This window comes from Blennius ocellaris (assembly GCF_963422515.1).
Source record: "Blennius ocellaris genome assembly, chromosome: 6".
Lineage (NCBI taxonomy): Eukaryota > Metazoa > Chordata > Actinopteri > Blenniiformes > Blenniidae > Blennius > Blennius ocellaris.
The window spans coordinates 3,504,594-3,518,167 of record NC_137655.1 but is presented as its reverse complement, the minus strand read 5'-3'; positions in this window follow the sequence as shown (position 1 = coordinate 3,518,167).

The following is a 13,574-nucleotide window of genomic DNA, read 5'->3' as shown; positions in this document are numbered from 1 at the left end:
CTGCACTGATCTTTTGCATTTTGATTAAAAAAATAAAAAAAAAAGAATAAAACAGCAATCAGTGGGATTCTGAGTTGAAAACAATGAAACTGTCCTCCAGTTTGTTGAGGTCTGTGGTTGTGTGTTTGAAATGTGGTGGACTGTGACCCTGCGCAGGTTGCAGCTGCGTTTTGTCCAGTGTGATCTGGGATCTGTACCAAACCCTCACATCTGCGTTTGAAAGAAAATTGTGTAATAAAGCTGGACGGATGGAGAACCGTTTATTCTTATTAAGAATTAAAATTCCCAGTTAGGCGTGTTCACGTGACGATAACAAACGAGCGACATGGCGGCCTCCTGCTGTGCTGCTCCAGCGCAGTTGTCAGAGTAAAGGAAACAGAAAAAAAGCGCGCTTCTTTACATTCAACAACAACGGGAGAATTATACTTGAGATCAGCTTTTTTTTTTCCACATTTACAACCTTCTTTATTAATCATGTTTTTTTTAATTTGCAAGTTGGAAGAATGAATTAAGTTATAGTGTGCCCTTTTATTCCTAATTGTTGGGTCCCCTTCTGTGTCAGATGAATTATGCTTATTTTGATGTTTTTTACCTTATGATGTTGTTTCTTTATGAGTGATAATTAGTCGAGACAGATGGGTCTTACCTGACAGGTTTCGAATGCGTCTGCAGTCTTCCTCAGAGCGTCATCTGACGTGTGATGTCCTGTCGGCCTGACAGATTGGTCAGAATCTGTCAGGCTGGCTACACCCCCCCCCCCCCCCCCCCCCACCCCCCACCGCCATCCGATGGTTTCTGCAGGATGGAATTCCAGATTGCTCATTGAGTTGCTCGCCCACTTGAAGAGGTCACTTCCTGATCTCTATGGCTTTCTTATTCCACCGTTTCTGTTTGTTGGACTCCGACATTATGACCCTTGAGAGTCATGTCAGAGTCCAATCCAATCCTATCGAAGGCCTACGATCCTTGACATTTACATGCAGAGAGACTCAACCAGGAGGTTTGAAATGGCCTTCTGGATCCTGGTTGGTCCTCTTCTCGGTCCAAGCAGCTCCTCTGTGGCGATTCCAACTCCCGCCCATGCTCCTCCACCAGCTTCTCTCCATTCAATTGTGCCCTGGGGTACGAGCTTCCCTTATTCCCAGCCCTGGATATAGAGGTCGGAGGTACCTTCCGCCCCGGTGATGGTTTTCCGCAGCCGACACATCTGGGACCAGGCCTCACAAACTCTCCTTCGAACCGGGTCCTCCTACAAGAGGGCCTACCCTATACCAGGCACCTCCATATACGTCCGCTGGGGCGACCTGTGTGTTTCTCCACCCGGGACCTTTGACTGCAGTCAGCCTGCTGTAAATTGAGTCCCCATCTGCTTTGTATGGGAGGTTTTTGTGCAGTTCTGGGCAATTTATTCTGAAATGGTTTGCCGCTAACGTCCCCAAAATCTAATCTATGTCAAATGATCCCTGAAACTTTCATGCAATTCAGGTTGATAATACCGGCGAAAACTTCGTCAAATACATGCATACGCACAAGTCAAAGCGGTCTGCGGACACGCAATGCGGAAAGTATGTCGAGGCCTTAAGAGTTACAATCATTTTAATCAGTCAGACACATGTAGTGTTTCTCTATCATCAATCTATCTTGGACTGAAACATTTCTCCATGCCTGGCATGGGATTTTTATTTTATTTTATTTTTTTACCATTATATGAAGGTCCTCCAGACCATAACATGTACACACAATTTCCCAGGAGAGTAAATAACATTGTTTAAAAGGAAACCGGGGCTGCAGTGATTAGTTCCAGGGAAGGACCCAGGTGGGATGTGTGGAAGGAGCCCACCTGGCCCTGACCTCAGGACGAGACAGAGTGATATCTCACTTGCTAGTGTGTGTGTGTGTGTGTGTGTGTGTGTGTGCTCTCAGGGGTAATCAGGCTGTGTGTTCAAAAGGATATGGGCTGTCTGGTCGGGGGACTACCTGACGACCACGTTTATCATCAGCCAAGAAGCGGAGAGGAAAAAGGTCGTATGTAACCATCATGGTTGTTGTTCAGAATCAATCTGTGCGCGGCCTGCAGCCGCACACCAAAACACGGACTGATTGTTTGGATTTGTTGTGCAGCTGTGTGTCATTGACGGCGCGGCCGTTGATTTGTTTTGCCATGAGATTGATATCAGAAAGCACTTTCCTCTAACTGTGTACTGGGAAATGCTCAGTGAGTTGAGGTTTCAAGTTTCTGGTTCAAAGCTTCCTTCTCTTAATGGGCTTTTTCACTTTTGTTCGTGTTTATTTAAAATACAGTTCCAGTGATTGAAGAGGTGGCTTTTTATTTATTTTTTTTGTCAACAATCATTCACAGCTGATCCTCTAAAAGCCATTTATCCTGACACCTTTTATACACAATATATCAATGCAGATTTAATAATGAGAAGAACGAGGAATGTCTTTTAAAAACCAGCGCTCTCACTTAAGCATCTATTTAAAAAGAAATATTAAACTCAACAAAGGTATAAGCTTCACTTAAGAGGTAGAAAGTCACAGAGACCATAAGACTATTTTCATATCAGTGATCATAAAAAAAAAAAAAAAAATTACCTCATGATTTGCACTCAACATAAGCAGCTTTATTTGTTTCATTCATGTATTTTCATCGAGTATGCTTCCATTCTTCTCTGTTCAGAACAAACTGCTGGCAGAATCAGTTTGAATTTTATCTATTAAAAAAACAAAAAACAGATCCCAATTATGAATATTATGTGGATGTTCTGAAACAAACACGCTAAAGTAAACATATTCTCACATTGCATTCGTCGTTTATTCACCTGGCAGCCGTTTCACTTTAGTTCCTCTTTTCCTTTGCTTTCAATTCAAACCTTGTGATATTTGAGATCACATCAGTGGTTAGAGGCAGTGAAAAGTGGTAGAAATGCGCTTTTTGTGGTCCATTGTGGGAAATGTGTAGTTTTTTTTCCACCACGGCAGACGTCACTAACCTTTACTGCTGTCGGATCATTATTACGTCGCCGAGTAAAAGTGCGGTCTGATTGTCACGACAACGTGATCGCCGATTTTCTCACCCGCAGGCACCTGATTACTGATCAGTCTGCCAGTGTACTGACACTCTCTCACCTGTTGTTTTGATTCGGTCCTTTTCTGTCTCTTTGCCTCAGGGACTCCTTTGAATGATTCTGATTCAACGTCTTGTGTTCTGAAATGAGTTCCACTGTTGAGTCTATTACCTTTTTCATGTCATCACATTATTGACTAGTTTGAATGATTTCCACTGAAATCAGCAGGATGAGGAACGGAAGATATTGAAATTTTGACAAGTCATAATCATGAAAACACTATTGTGTTTCATCCTTTAGCTGTGACTGAGTGAGGCTTTAACCGAGAAAAATATTCTACACCATAGCATAAAATTCAAGTTGGTGTAAATTGTACATCATTTCTGCAAGTAAAGCGTTATAATGGTAGTATCTAGCTTTGAATTATGAAAAGGATATGTTTTAGGTCTGGTTTTTTTTTTTTTTTACTTTCATTATGTATCTCTATTGTCCTAAATAACATTTTTTCAATAGCAATATCCAAAGGCACCAACATATCCTTCTGTATTATAGAGTTTAAATTATGTTTCTCCAAAAGTATTTCAATACCCATCCATCCATCTCCTTTACCTCTTAGTCCATATGGGGTCGCGGTGGCAGCATATTGATTAAAGAAGTCCAGACACCTCTGTCCTCTGCCACTTCCCCAGCTCTCCTGGAGGGACTCCGAGTCACTGAAACTCCCACCTGGGGAAGGTTCCACCCCCTCTACCTGGAGACAGCATGCCTCCAGTTTCGTCAGAGGACCACGGACCCAGATTTGGAGGTGCTGATATGCATTCCAATCGATTCACACTCGGTTCCAATGAACCCTCAAGGATGATAAGGTGCAACATTGGCCACACCTGTATACAGACTGTATAATTATTTATTTCTTTTTCTCTTTAAAGTCAAGGTCTAAACTGTAAAGGATCGAAAGGGGAGAGGAATTACATTTAATACTATGTAAGCGCCTACCATTTCGAAATTAGTCTTAAAATCTTGTTTCAACTGGTATTTTTTATATAAATGTGATGTGATTGTTGTGTTTTCTTTTTTATCTAATTGATCTATGCAGTTTAAACTTTCTTTTTAAATTCTCCCCATTTGTAAGAAAGGCTGTCGACCCAAACCTCTTATCGGTGATTTGACAAAACATTACAATGAAGACAAACACCCCCATTCTCACCAATCTACCAAACAAAGTGTCAAGTAAATGTGATTTCAACGAGTTCAGGCATGCATAGCCCCGGGCCCCGCTCTGACCTCTGGTACCCCAAAAGTAGGGCCCCAGCCATATTGGAATACTCTGGTGTAATCATTTCTTTTGCAGCAGTAATGGGATTTGTTGCCTTTTGTGTTATCCCAAAGGTCCTAAACACCATTCCAAAAATTCCTCAAATATGTGCCTAACCTCAGGAGGATTTTCATTGAGTTTTGGGCCACAGAAAAGCAATCAAAATACAATACGCCCCCCACCCACGAATAAATCTTATTTGTGTTTGTTAAGAGAAAAACTCCCTCAGACGCTGACCTCAACTGAATGAATCCTTTCACATCACAACAAAAACCTGCTCTAAATGTGCTGAAAACTAAAGAGAGCAGAAACAAAGAGTTTCCTTCCTCTCAGCTCTGATGAGTTCACCGGATGACACCGTGTCTTTCATGACAGGGACTCTCTTGAGGAGTCCAATCACTCAATTAGCACTCCTGTGATTGTGGCCTCCTTCACAGGCTGAGCCTCTCCACCACGACCTCCGAAATAACCAGCTGTGTAATCCTATTTAGCAGCACCTGGGCCACGGCGGGACCCAAATGAAGTCATTATTGATGCCTGTTCACAGCAGCGGATTCATGCAAATTGAGACAGATCAACCAAAACCAGAAAATAGTCTGCTTCAGCAGGAGCTTCGCAGTGAATCCCGACACCAGGACACGAACCATCGTCATCAGAATGCAACTTACTCATACAGAAATGTTCAAAATACTTTTGTTTTTCCCAGTAAAGAAGTTAATTTTGTTGATACAATGTCATGTTGAGCTTGTGTGAAGAGGCACTGGACATCTTTCTTTCGATTTTTATTTCTTCGTATGGCAGTGTTGCAGCTTCACAGATGCCAACTGCCATTAAACTCAAGTGAAGTGTCATCAGCGATGACGAGATCTGTGGTAAACAATGTAGATAGAGGGAACCAGCGGGAATGCAACTTTATGGATGCAAACTGCCGTTAAATCCAAAAGAAGAAGAAGACACTGGAAAGTAACAAACTCCATCACACCCGAATCTGTGCATCAACTATGGCAGCATGACTTGATCCGTCCAGGTTGTAAATAATACCACCATCATGAGGGCAGTTCTAAATCTACGTCCAGTGGTAAGAGTCTGGTAATGGGTATCTTTCTGTTAAAGCATTTAAATGTCCAGGTGTATGTAGGCAGGATCAGATACAGGACGTACTACAACCAGAAGAGAAGCGTGGCAGTGTGACATTTTAGGTAAAGTTGTGCTGATGACAATCTGGGTCTTGCGTCGTTTCAGACCATGAACTCCATTTTCACAGAAACAGTAATCCTTGCTGGCGTCCTTCAGCAAGATAAAACACTCAAAACCAAAAATGTTTAAATGTTCATATAGATCAGTTTGAGGCCTAGAATTCCCAATCTGATAAGCATCTGTGGGATGTGCAAAAACAAATAATGGATTCATGAGGAGCACCATGTGTAGGACGGGTGTTAACAACTTGGTGCCAGGTACCAGAGCAACCTGTTTGAAGCCTAGACCTGGAGGAGTCAGTGTGTTCAGGATGATCATACGCCTGATGTGCCCCGTTAATACAAACATCAGACCTGTGGGCCAAAAAAACGTGGATTCACAAGGAAAACTTTGGAAGTCTGATTTACTCATGGCTGCAATCACAGGACAGGATTTTTCTGACAGTATTTAGCATCAGTTTGCATCAACGAAAGGGGATTACGTGTGGATTACTTTTTGTCTGAATGAATAATTAAACTTGCCTTAAATTAAGGAAATCGGTGTGTTAAAAAAAAAAAGAATAAGCGTAAAACAGAGTTTTCTTTCAATTCTGAAACCTTGATCACTGATTCAAGTGGATAAGTAAATTAACTCTCATCAAATCAGTTACACATTCGACGAAAATCGACACCTCCAACTTGGAGGCAATCAACGAAGAATTACGCTCCCTGCTGAATTTTTCATGTGCCATGTGGAGCCATCTCAAAACGCCGCCTGTTCTTTTTTTTTTTTTTTCCGCAAAAAGCTGTGTGCAGGTGCTGCAGACTTCCTGCCACACTCAGCACTGCTCTCCACCGTTGTCTGCTGGGGCCAAATTAGCGCTTAGGCTCCTGTCAGCGCTATTCATCCCCACGCCTCATCTGTCACTGGAAGCTAACGCTAACAGTGGGCAGGTCACCGTGCCGCTCGTCCTCTAAAGAACAGGGAAGGCTGTGCTCGGTCATTAAAGTGATAGATTTGCTCTCTACACCTCTTTCTGCTTTATTTGGCGCCGTTTTTTTTTTTTTTAACACCCTCAACCATCAATCCATTGCACTCGGAGGAGACTGACAGATCCCCTCGCTGTTTCTAGTTCTCTTGTCCCCCTCCGTCTTCCACCTCCGCGCTCCCTCTTTGTCGCCACTCTCCTCCGTCGCTCAGCCGGCCTGTTTGTGAGCCGGAGTGGCGGGCCGCCAATGGCATCCCGTCCTAATTATCTATCGGCTAAATGAAGGCATTTATCGTATGTGTAATAAAAGCAAACAGAAGAATAGGGCTTGTCTGAAGCGCCCCCCCCCCCTACCACCCACTCGCAAGTGCCCAAGTGCCAAAGGTGACATCATTAGCCCACATTGAGAGGCCTGGGTCTGGCAAGTAGGCGGAGGAGATGGTGCAGGGCGACGGGGGTGTCTGAGAGTGGACAGAGCCATTAAAGTGGGCCTTCATTTATAATGAATGGACTGTAAGGCCGGCTGTTCCAGCTTGTAATTCCAGCCTGGCTTTGAAGAGAGAGAGAGAGAGAGAGAGAGAGAGAGAGAGAGAGAGAGACGGTCATTCAACATCTCTGTTGTCGTCTGCTTCATGACCACAGGTTGGTTCACTCAGGGTGAGTTTTCTCTAACTTAGGGATAGATTCTAAATATTATTGTTTTTGTTTGTTCATGAATGATTTTTCCATTGCTTGAACTGAAACATCCCTATGCATATTTTTCATAACCTGAAGTAATAACTTGGGTTCTTCCCGCTCTAACATTAAAACAACACTGGTTGATTTCTGCTCACTCTCAAAATGACATAGTCGTGTGCAAGATTAAGTACATCCCATAGCAGCTGTTGTGCCATTCGACAGAAAATGTCCCTCCTGGTGGAATAATTTGTCTGAAATCCTTTGGAGATCTTTTTAAATCCCTTGCCCTGCTGCTCTGATGCCTAACTATCTTCACAACAATCGTTGTTGGGTTTTCTTTGAGGCACCAGGAAGAAAAAAAAAAATCAGCTTGATTTGCTTTAAAATCAATAGATCATGTAATTTCATGTAACTGAAAACAAGTCTGCTGCTTAGTCTCCATTCCAGGGCGGGGGGGGGGGGGGGGGGGGGGGTACGATCGAGCCGCCACTCTATTACTTCTTTAAACCAGTATCGTACATTAAATCACTTTATTGTCTTGTGATCTTAAAGAAAGCGTCATAGTATATGTAGAAGAGCAGTTTTTCGCAGACTTTACCATCTGTTCCAGAGCTCTGTCTGTACCACTCTGCCAAAGCACAAATCAATTGCTGCCAGCTCAAAGTTCCACTATTCTCACAGTGTTGGTACAGGGACTTTCTTCTTTTTTTTTTTGAGAGGTAAAACAGTTCGTATACTCATTTAAACTCTGGCTAATGTAGATGAGATTCCCTTTAAAGGTTTATTTCACCCAAGGGAAAGCTCACGAAGCCAATGACGGCTTCACTGCGCGACGTCAAGCTTGAATTTCTGTCGTCTTTAACCAAGTTGATCCTTTTAAGGAGGACGAGGTGAGGTGTTCTTAATGTTCACTGACCTATTAGAATGTCCTCATTTGTCAATATGGACACGTCTGATATCCCAGCTTTTCAAATAACACGAGTGTCTTTTCATCAACACATTTCAAGTAGATTTTTAGACATTTTACGTTAATTTTGTGACAAAGACCTAAGTGGAATATCATAGTAAAATGTTAAAGCTCATTTTGAAGTGGATGGATTTATGTAACAGTAATGTGAGGAGTGACAGCAATTCTATTGCATATTTTGGATAAAACCCCGAAATACAGAACGGATGTGGTGACTGTGCTCCAAGTAGGGAACGGTACCGAATCTAGTACTTCTATAGGTGCCGACCAAATTCCATTCATACTACTGAGTACCGATTCTTGAGACTGAGGGAGAGGACGAGTCAGCGATTTTACAAGCTGGACTTGAACACAGCGTTGCACACACGGGAGCGTAAAGACATCAGGAGCTGCAGCGCCGAGCGTAGCATGGCTGATAAAAAAGCGCTCAAAGGTACGACTCCAACTTTCAAAAAGTGATGCAGTTTACACCCGCTGCAATATTTATGACGTGAAGTGTAAGGCCAGCGGCAGGAACACTTCTAATCTGAGGAAGCACCTGAGCACAATGTTTTTCTCAAGGCTGAAGAGTGCACATTTTGACAGGCTCAGATCTACCGTCACACATCTACAGCTCTACCATCATAAATCGACCATCACAATGCTGGGTGTTGTTTTGTTATATTTGTTCAAGTTGACACATTGAGGACTAAATGTTAAATTGAAAAATGTTGAGATTTTATTAATAAACAAGTTAATATTTATCACCACATAAACACAGAAAAGCACCAAAAACTGACTGATTCAAAGGTTCCTAGTTAGAAGAGCTGGATATCTAAAATCCCAGCTGTTTCCTACTGTAAACATAAGAGAAGGAAAACATTCGACACAATGATGAAGTCAAACATGGACACTTAATAAAAAAAACCAAGAGTTGTCAAAGTAAATCTCTTCTCTTGGTTATCTGCAGCAGATGGATACTAAACAGATGGAGGTTCAAGGCAGCACTGGCAGCTGAGTTGAGTTATCTTCTAATCCCAAGGTTGGTGGTGTAATCCCACTCGCCCCGACTATGTGTCCATGGGCAAGACATTTGTGCTATCACTGGACTGCTGATAGCGTGCTGTGGTGTCCGATAAGACGATGCAGCAGATCTATTAGGTCCTGGAAATTGGCCCGTGGTAAAAAAAAAGCAATGACCTTCAAAGATTCTGGCTCGTTTCGCTGCTTCACCTCTTTTCGCTCCTTTGATCATTTTGTCAGACTGACCACTGCAGATAGAGGGTATCTAAAAAAAATCCTGAGTCTAGTGTACGTAGTGGGCATTTACAGTACGTAGATGCAGCGTAAGCAACCAATGATTTGGAGCTTTATAGCCAAAGTGGGAATCAATGGCAAACTGTCAGTCGTAGTTTAATCAGTTGTAGCATCAGAATTATTTTCTTTGGTTTAAAAGACAAGTGTGATCACATAACATCAATGTTTTCCGTCATGTATGATGTATGTTTAAGTCACTATGTAACAGATGCTTCCTGGATTTTCATTATTTATCCCCCGCCGTGGCTGATAGGCCCCGAAGGGGGATCTTGAAACAGTCTCCGTACGTCCGTACGTCCGTCCGTTCGAACGTTTCTACCTATATCTCAGCAACCCCTGGGCCCACAGTGACCAAACTTCACATGTGGATACATCTCAGAGGGGGTAGGGATACTATGGTGACCTTGACCTAATTTGCATATTAAGTAGGTCACAGGGTCACGAAGTGCTTAAAAACACATTTTGGGCTCTGGAGGCCTAGGTTTTTGAGCTAGGGCTCTGAAATTTTATACACACCTACTAGTACTCTGGGGACACCCTCCAGCATACCAAGTCACCTGACCTTGACCTTGACCTTGAAGATGGGTAGGGTCTGAAGTTTGCTCGCCATGGTTGCAAAATACATGTATTTTCATATAAACATTTCTCCTCATTTCTCAGCAGTTCCTGGGCCCACAGTCACCAAACTTCACACATGGACACTCCACCTGGGGAGAAGGGGCACCATGGTGACCATGACCTAATTTGCTTATCAAGTCACAGGGTCACTAAGTGCATAAAAACACCTTTTGGGCTCTGGAGACGTATTTTGGCATAGCTTATGAAGAAGACCTTTCAGATTCTACATAATTATCTACTAGGCCCCATGGAACACCCTCTAGTGTACCAAGTGTGCTGCCTTAGAGCTGGCTTTGTGAGAAAATATAAAGCCCTCCGGCGGGGGATTAGCCGAGCAACGGCCTTCTTGTTTCCTTTTTCAACAGCGTAGAGGTCAGATATTCAGTTTATTCATGAAAAAAAGTTAAAAACAGACACAGTCTCAAAAGCTGTTCCGGGTTCACATTCAGGGACCCACATTGTTAACCCGCCAGCAGCGGGATTCGAACCTGTAGACGTCTGAGCACGCGCACAGCAGGCAGCTGATTCAGCCAAGACGAATGTCTCGGCATCACCTATTGTTGCCACTATTGTTTTTTTAATTGCTCTCTTCTCATCATCTTTCTTCCACTGTACTTTCCTTCATCGTCTCATTAAGTGACGAGAGAATGGGCCGGATCCCCGAAAGCAGCAATCGCTGTGAAATATGGGCACATTTCCCCCCACTTTAGTGCTGTTTAGTGGGCAGAGTGAATAAGGCTGGTGTACAGTAAATAAGACAAATGGAGCAATCATAGGGATCGCTTCAGCTTTGGGTTGTGGGAAAAAAAAAAAAAAAACAAAAGCTCAAATGTAAGTTTACGTCTCATAAAAGCCTCCCACTGCGCTCACTCACCGTGTCCCACAAGTCACTGTGTTTCTGTTGCGAACATGTGACGCTACAACTACACAAGTTGTAGCGTCAGCGAGGGACACTGTTTGTATCGCTGCATTGCGTTCCACCGTACTCCTGACAGTTTGTCCTTCTCAATTATGCTTCAGCTGTGGCGCCGAGACGCCGGCGCTCCTATATCGGACAGATTCCTCACAAACAATGGGGATATTACACAGAAAACCATACTTTAAATTAAAAAAAAAGCTGCGATAATCAATTGTTTGTTGTGCACATTTGTCATTTTAATGAGCAGCTGGAATAGTGGGAGTTGTCAAAGACAGGTGTGGGGGGGGGTGACGCGCGTTTACACACATTCCCACAGAACTCTACTAAATATAAACTGATGTACCTCATTAGGGAAATACCTTTTGACCTCATGTGGATTCCAGCCCTTTTCATGTTGATGAATGTGTTGCCAGGAAACAGTAAGAATGTGATTTGGTGTTGGGAAGATGGAACTGAAACACAGACCTAATTTATTCCACACAACTTTGGCGAAAAAAATACAAATAAATAAACACAAGAATTTTAACCAAATAATTAGCCTGCGTGTTGACGATGTTTGCTCGTATGCCCTGCTCATATGCACATTTCATAATCTACAGTCTTGCATTCGTTCCCAAACTGAAGGTGCATAATGAGCTACTCAGAGAATTATCCGAGATAAAATATATAAACACGTCAATTAAACTCCAACATTTGATGAGATAAACAAAGCGAGAACAGGTACAGTAACCCCCATTAGGAGATGACAGCGTTTTAAAACCAAACACGCACGGGAGCTTCTATCTGCTTTAATGATCCGACGCAGCACTTTCAGCCCCGGCTCGCAATTATTCTCACTTTCCACCCGTCGCGTTTTACCGCTTCCCGTCTATTTGCTTTTTTCGCTCCGCATCACATGCGTCGGTTCCGCTTTTCCCACCCGCCTATTAGCTGGCGTAACCTCCCCGACCTCGCGTTCCAACTTTGACTTGACAAAACGTGATTCATATACGGTGGCGCGCCGTTCGGAAAAGCAACTGGGGCAATTGGTCGCACCGTTCCCCGTTTCAAACCTGTGTTTACTATCAGGAGACCAATTATCGCAAATGTAAAACTCGATGTGGACGATGCGGGCGTGTGATTCGCATCCTACTGTTGCGGACATGTTTACTAAAGCGTTCCTTTCGCGTTGTCGGATGCACGTGTTCTCCACGTTTGGGTCTTTACGAGAGTTTGGCAAGCCTTGATGCAGTGGGCTGTGTGTGGGTTGTCTTACCTTTCCTTCTTCGATCCGAGATGTATTTTCACATACAAAAATGATGAAAATGCACACATACACTACTGACCTGAGGCGTGACTCAAACACGCGGCCAATGTATGAAATGAGGCTTGCGTGACTCACACGTGACCCCACCTCACTAACATTGGAGGGATGTAAGCCATCAGGGATTAGCTTCCCTTCTCATACACATCACCAGCAAATGAGTGGTATTTTATTATATATATATATATCTATAGCACGTGTGTTTGACTATCTTTGAAAAGGTCATGTTACAGAGGTTTGGTATGGATGTGTTTGAACAACCTCCAAAGCAGGTGAGTCTCGCGTTGTGCCTCCCAGGAATCAGCCCGTCTCCTATAACCTCTTTACGGTGCCAGGTGGGTGATTAGGAAGGGGCTTAAACTGGCTGTGAAAATAAACGCTTCATATACCCACCGGTTGGTTATAGGAAACACATGTCACATCCCAGCCTAAATGTTGAATTTGCCTCCTCTTGGTAAAGGACAGCGACACCCCCCCCCCCCCCCCCCCCCCCTCCTTAAAACATATGGCCTTTGGGTAAATGGTCCAATCCAATCAGGACATGTTTTTACTGAAGTGTTTACTGGAGATGTTCATTCTGTAGAGAGCATAAGTGAAAATATTTGTTTTTGAAGTGTAAATATAAGTAAAGATACACTCTTAGGAATCAATATTCAATAAACTACAGGTTAACTAACGTGCTGTGATTATCTGGTGTCCATTAAAGGTTTTTTTTGACTGTCGGATGTAAACCTCAACTGCTAAGTTGATAATAATGCCATGTCTCATTTGTCCACTAAGATGTTATGTCTTTTTCTAGATCATCTGGATTTGCAGGCTCATTTCAAGCATGTACCTTACAATGTATACTAAAAAAAAAGAAAAAGAAAAAAGAAAATCAGTTGAACAATTTGCATAAAAGAAATGTATTTGATTAAAATGAGCATATTGGGTTTTTCCTTGTTAAATGGTTCATTCTATAATACATGTTCAGATAACATAATTAAAAGGGAGAGCCCATTTTAATCTACTTAATTTGAATTGATGGACATCCGTGGCCTGATTAATTTACATTAACTCAACAAATGTTTTTTTTTTTTTTTGAGTGTTCTCATTTATGAGCTAATTTCTCACATGAAACACAAAGAAGCAACACATTTATATTTAAATAAAAAATTCTTTCACTGACCCAGACTTTTTAAACCTCTCTATATCTATCCTGAAACGTCTTGTGGTCTGGTGGTAAATTCCATCTCTTTACTAACGG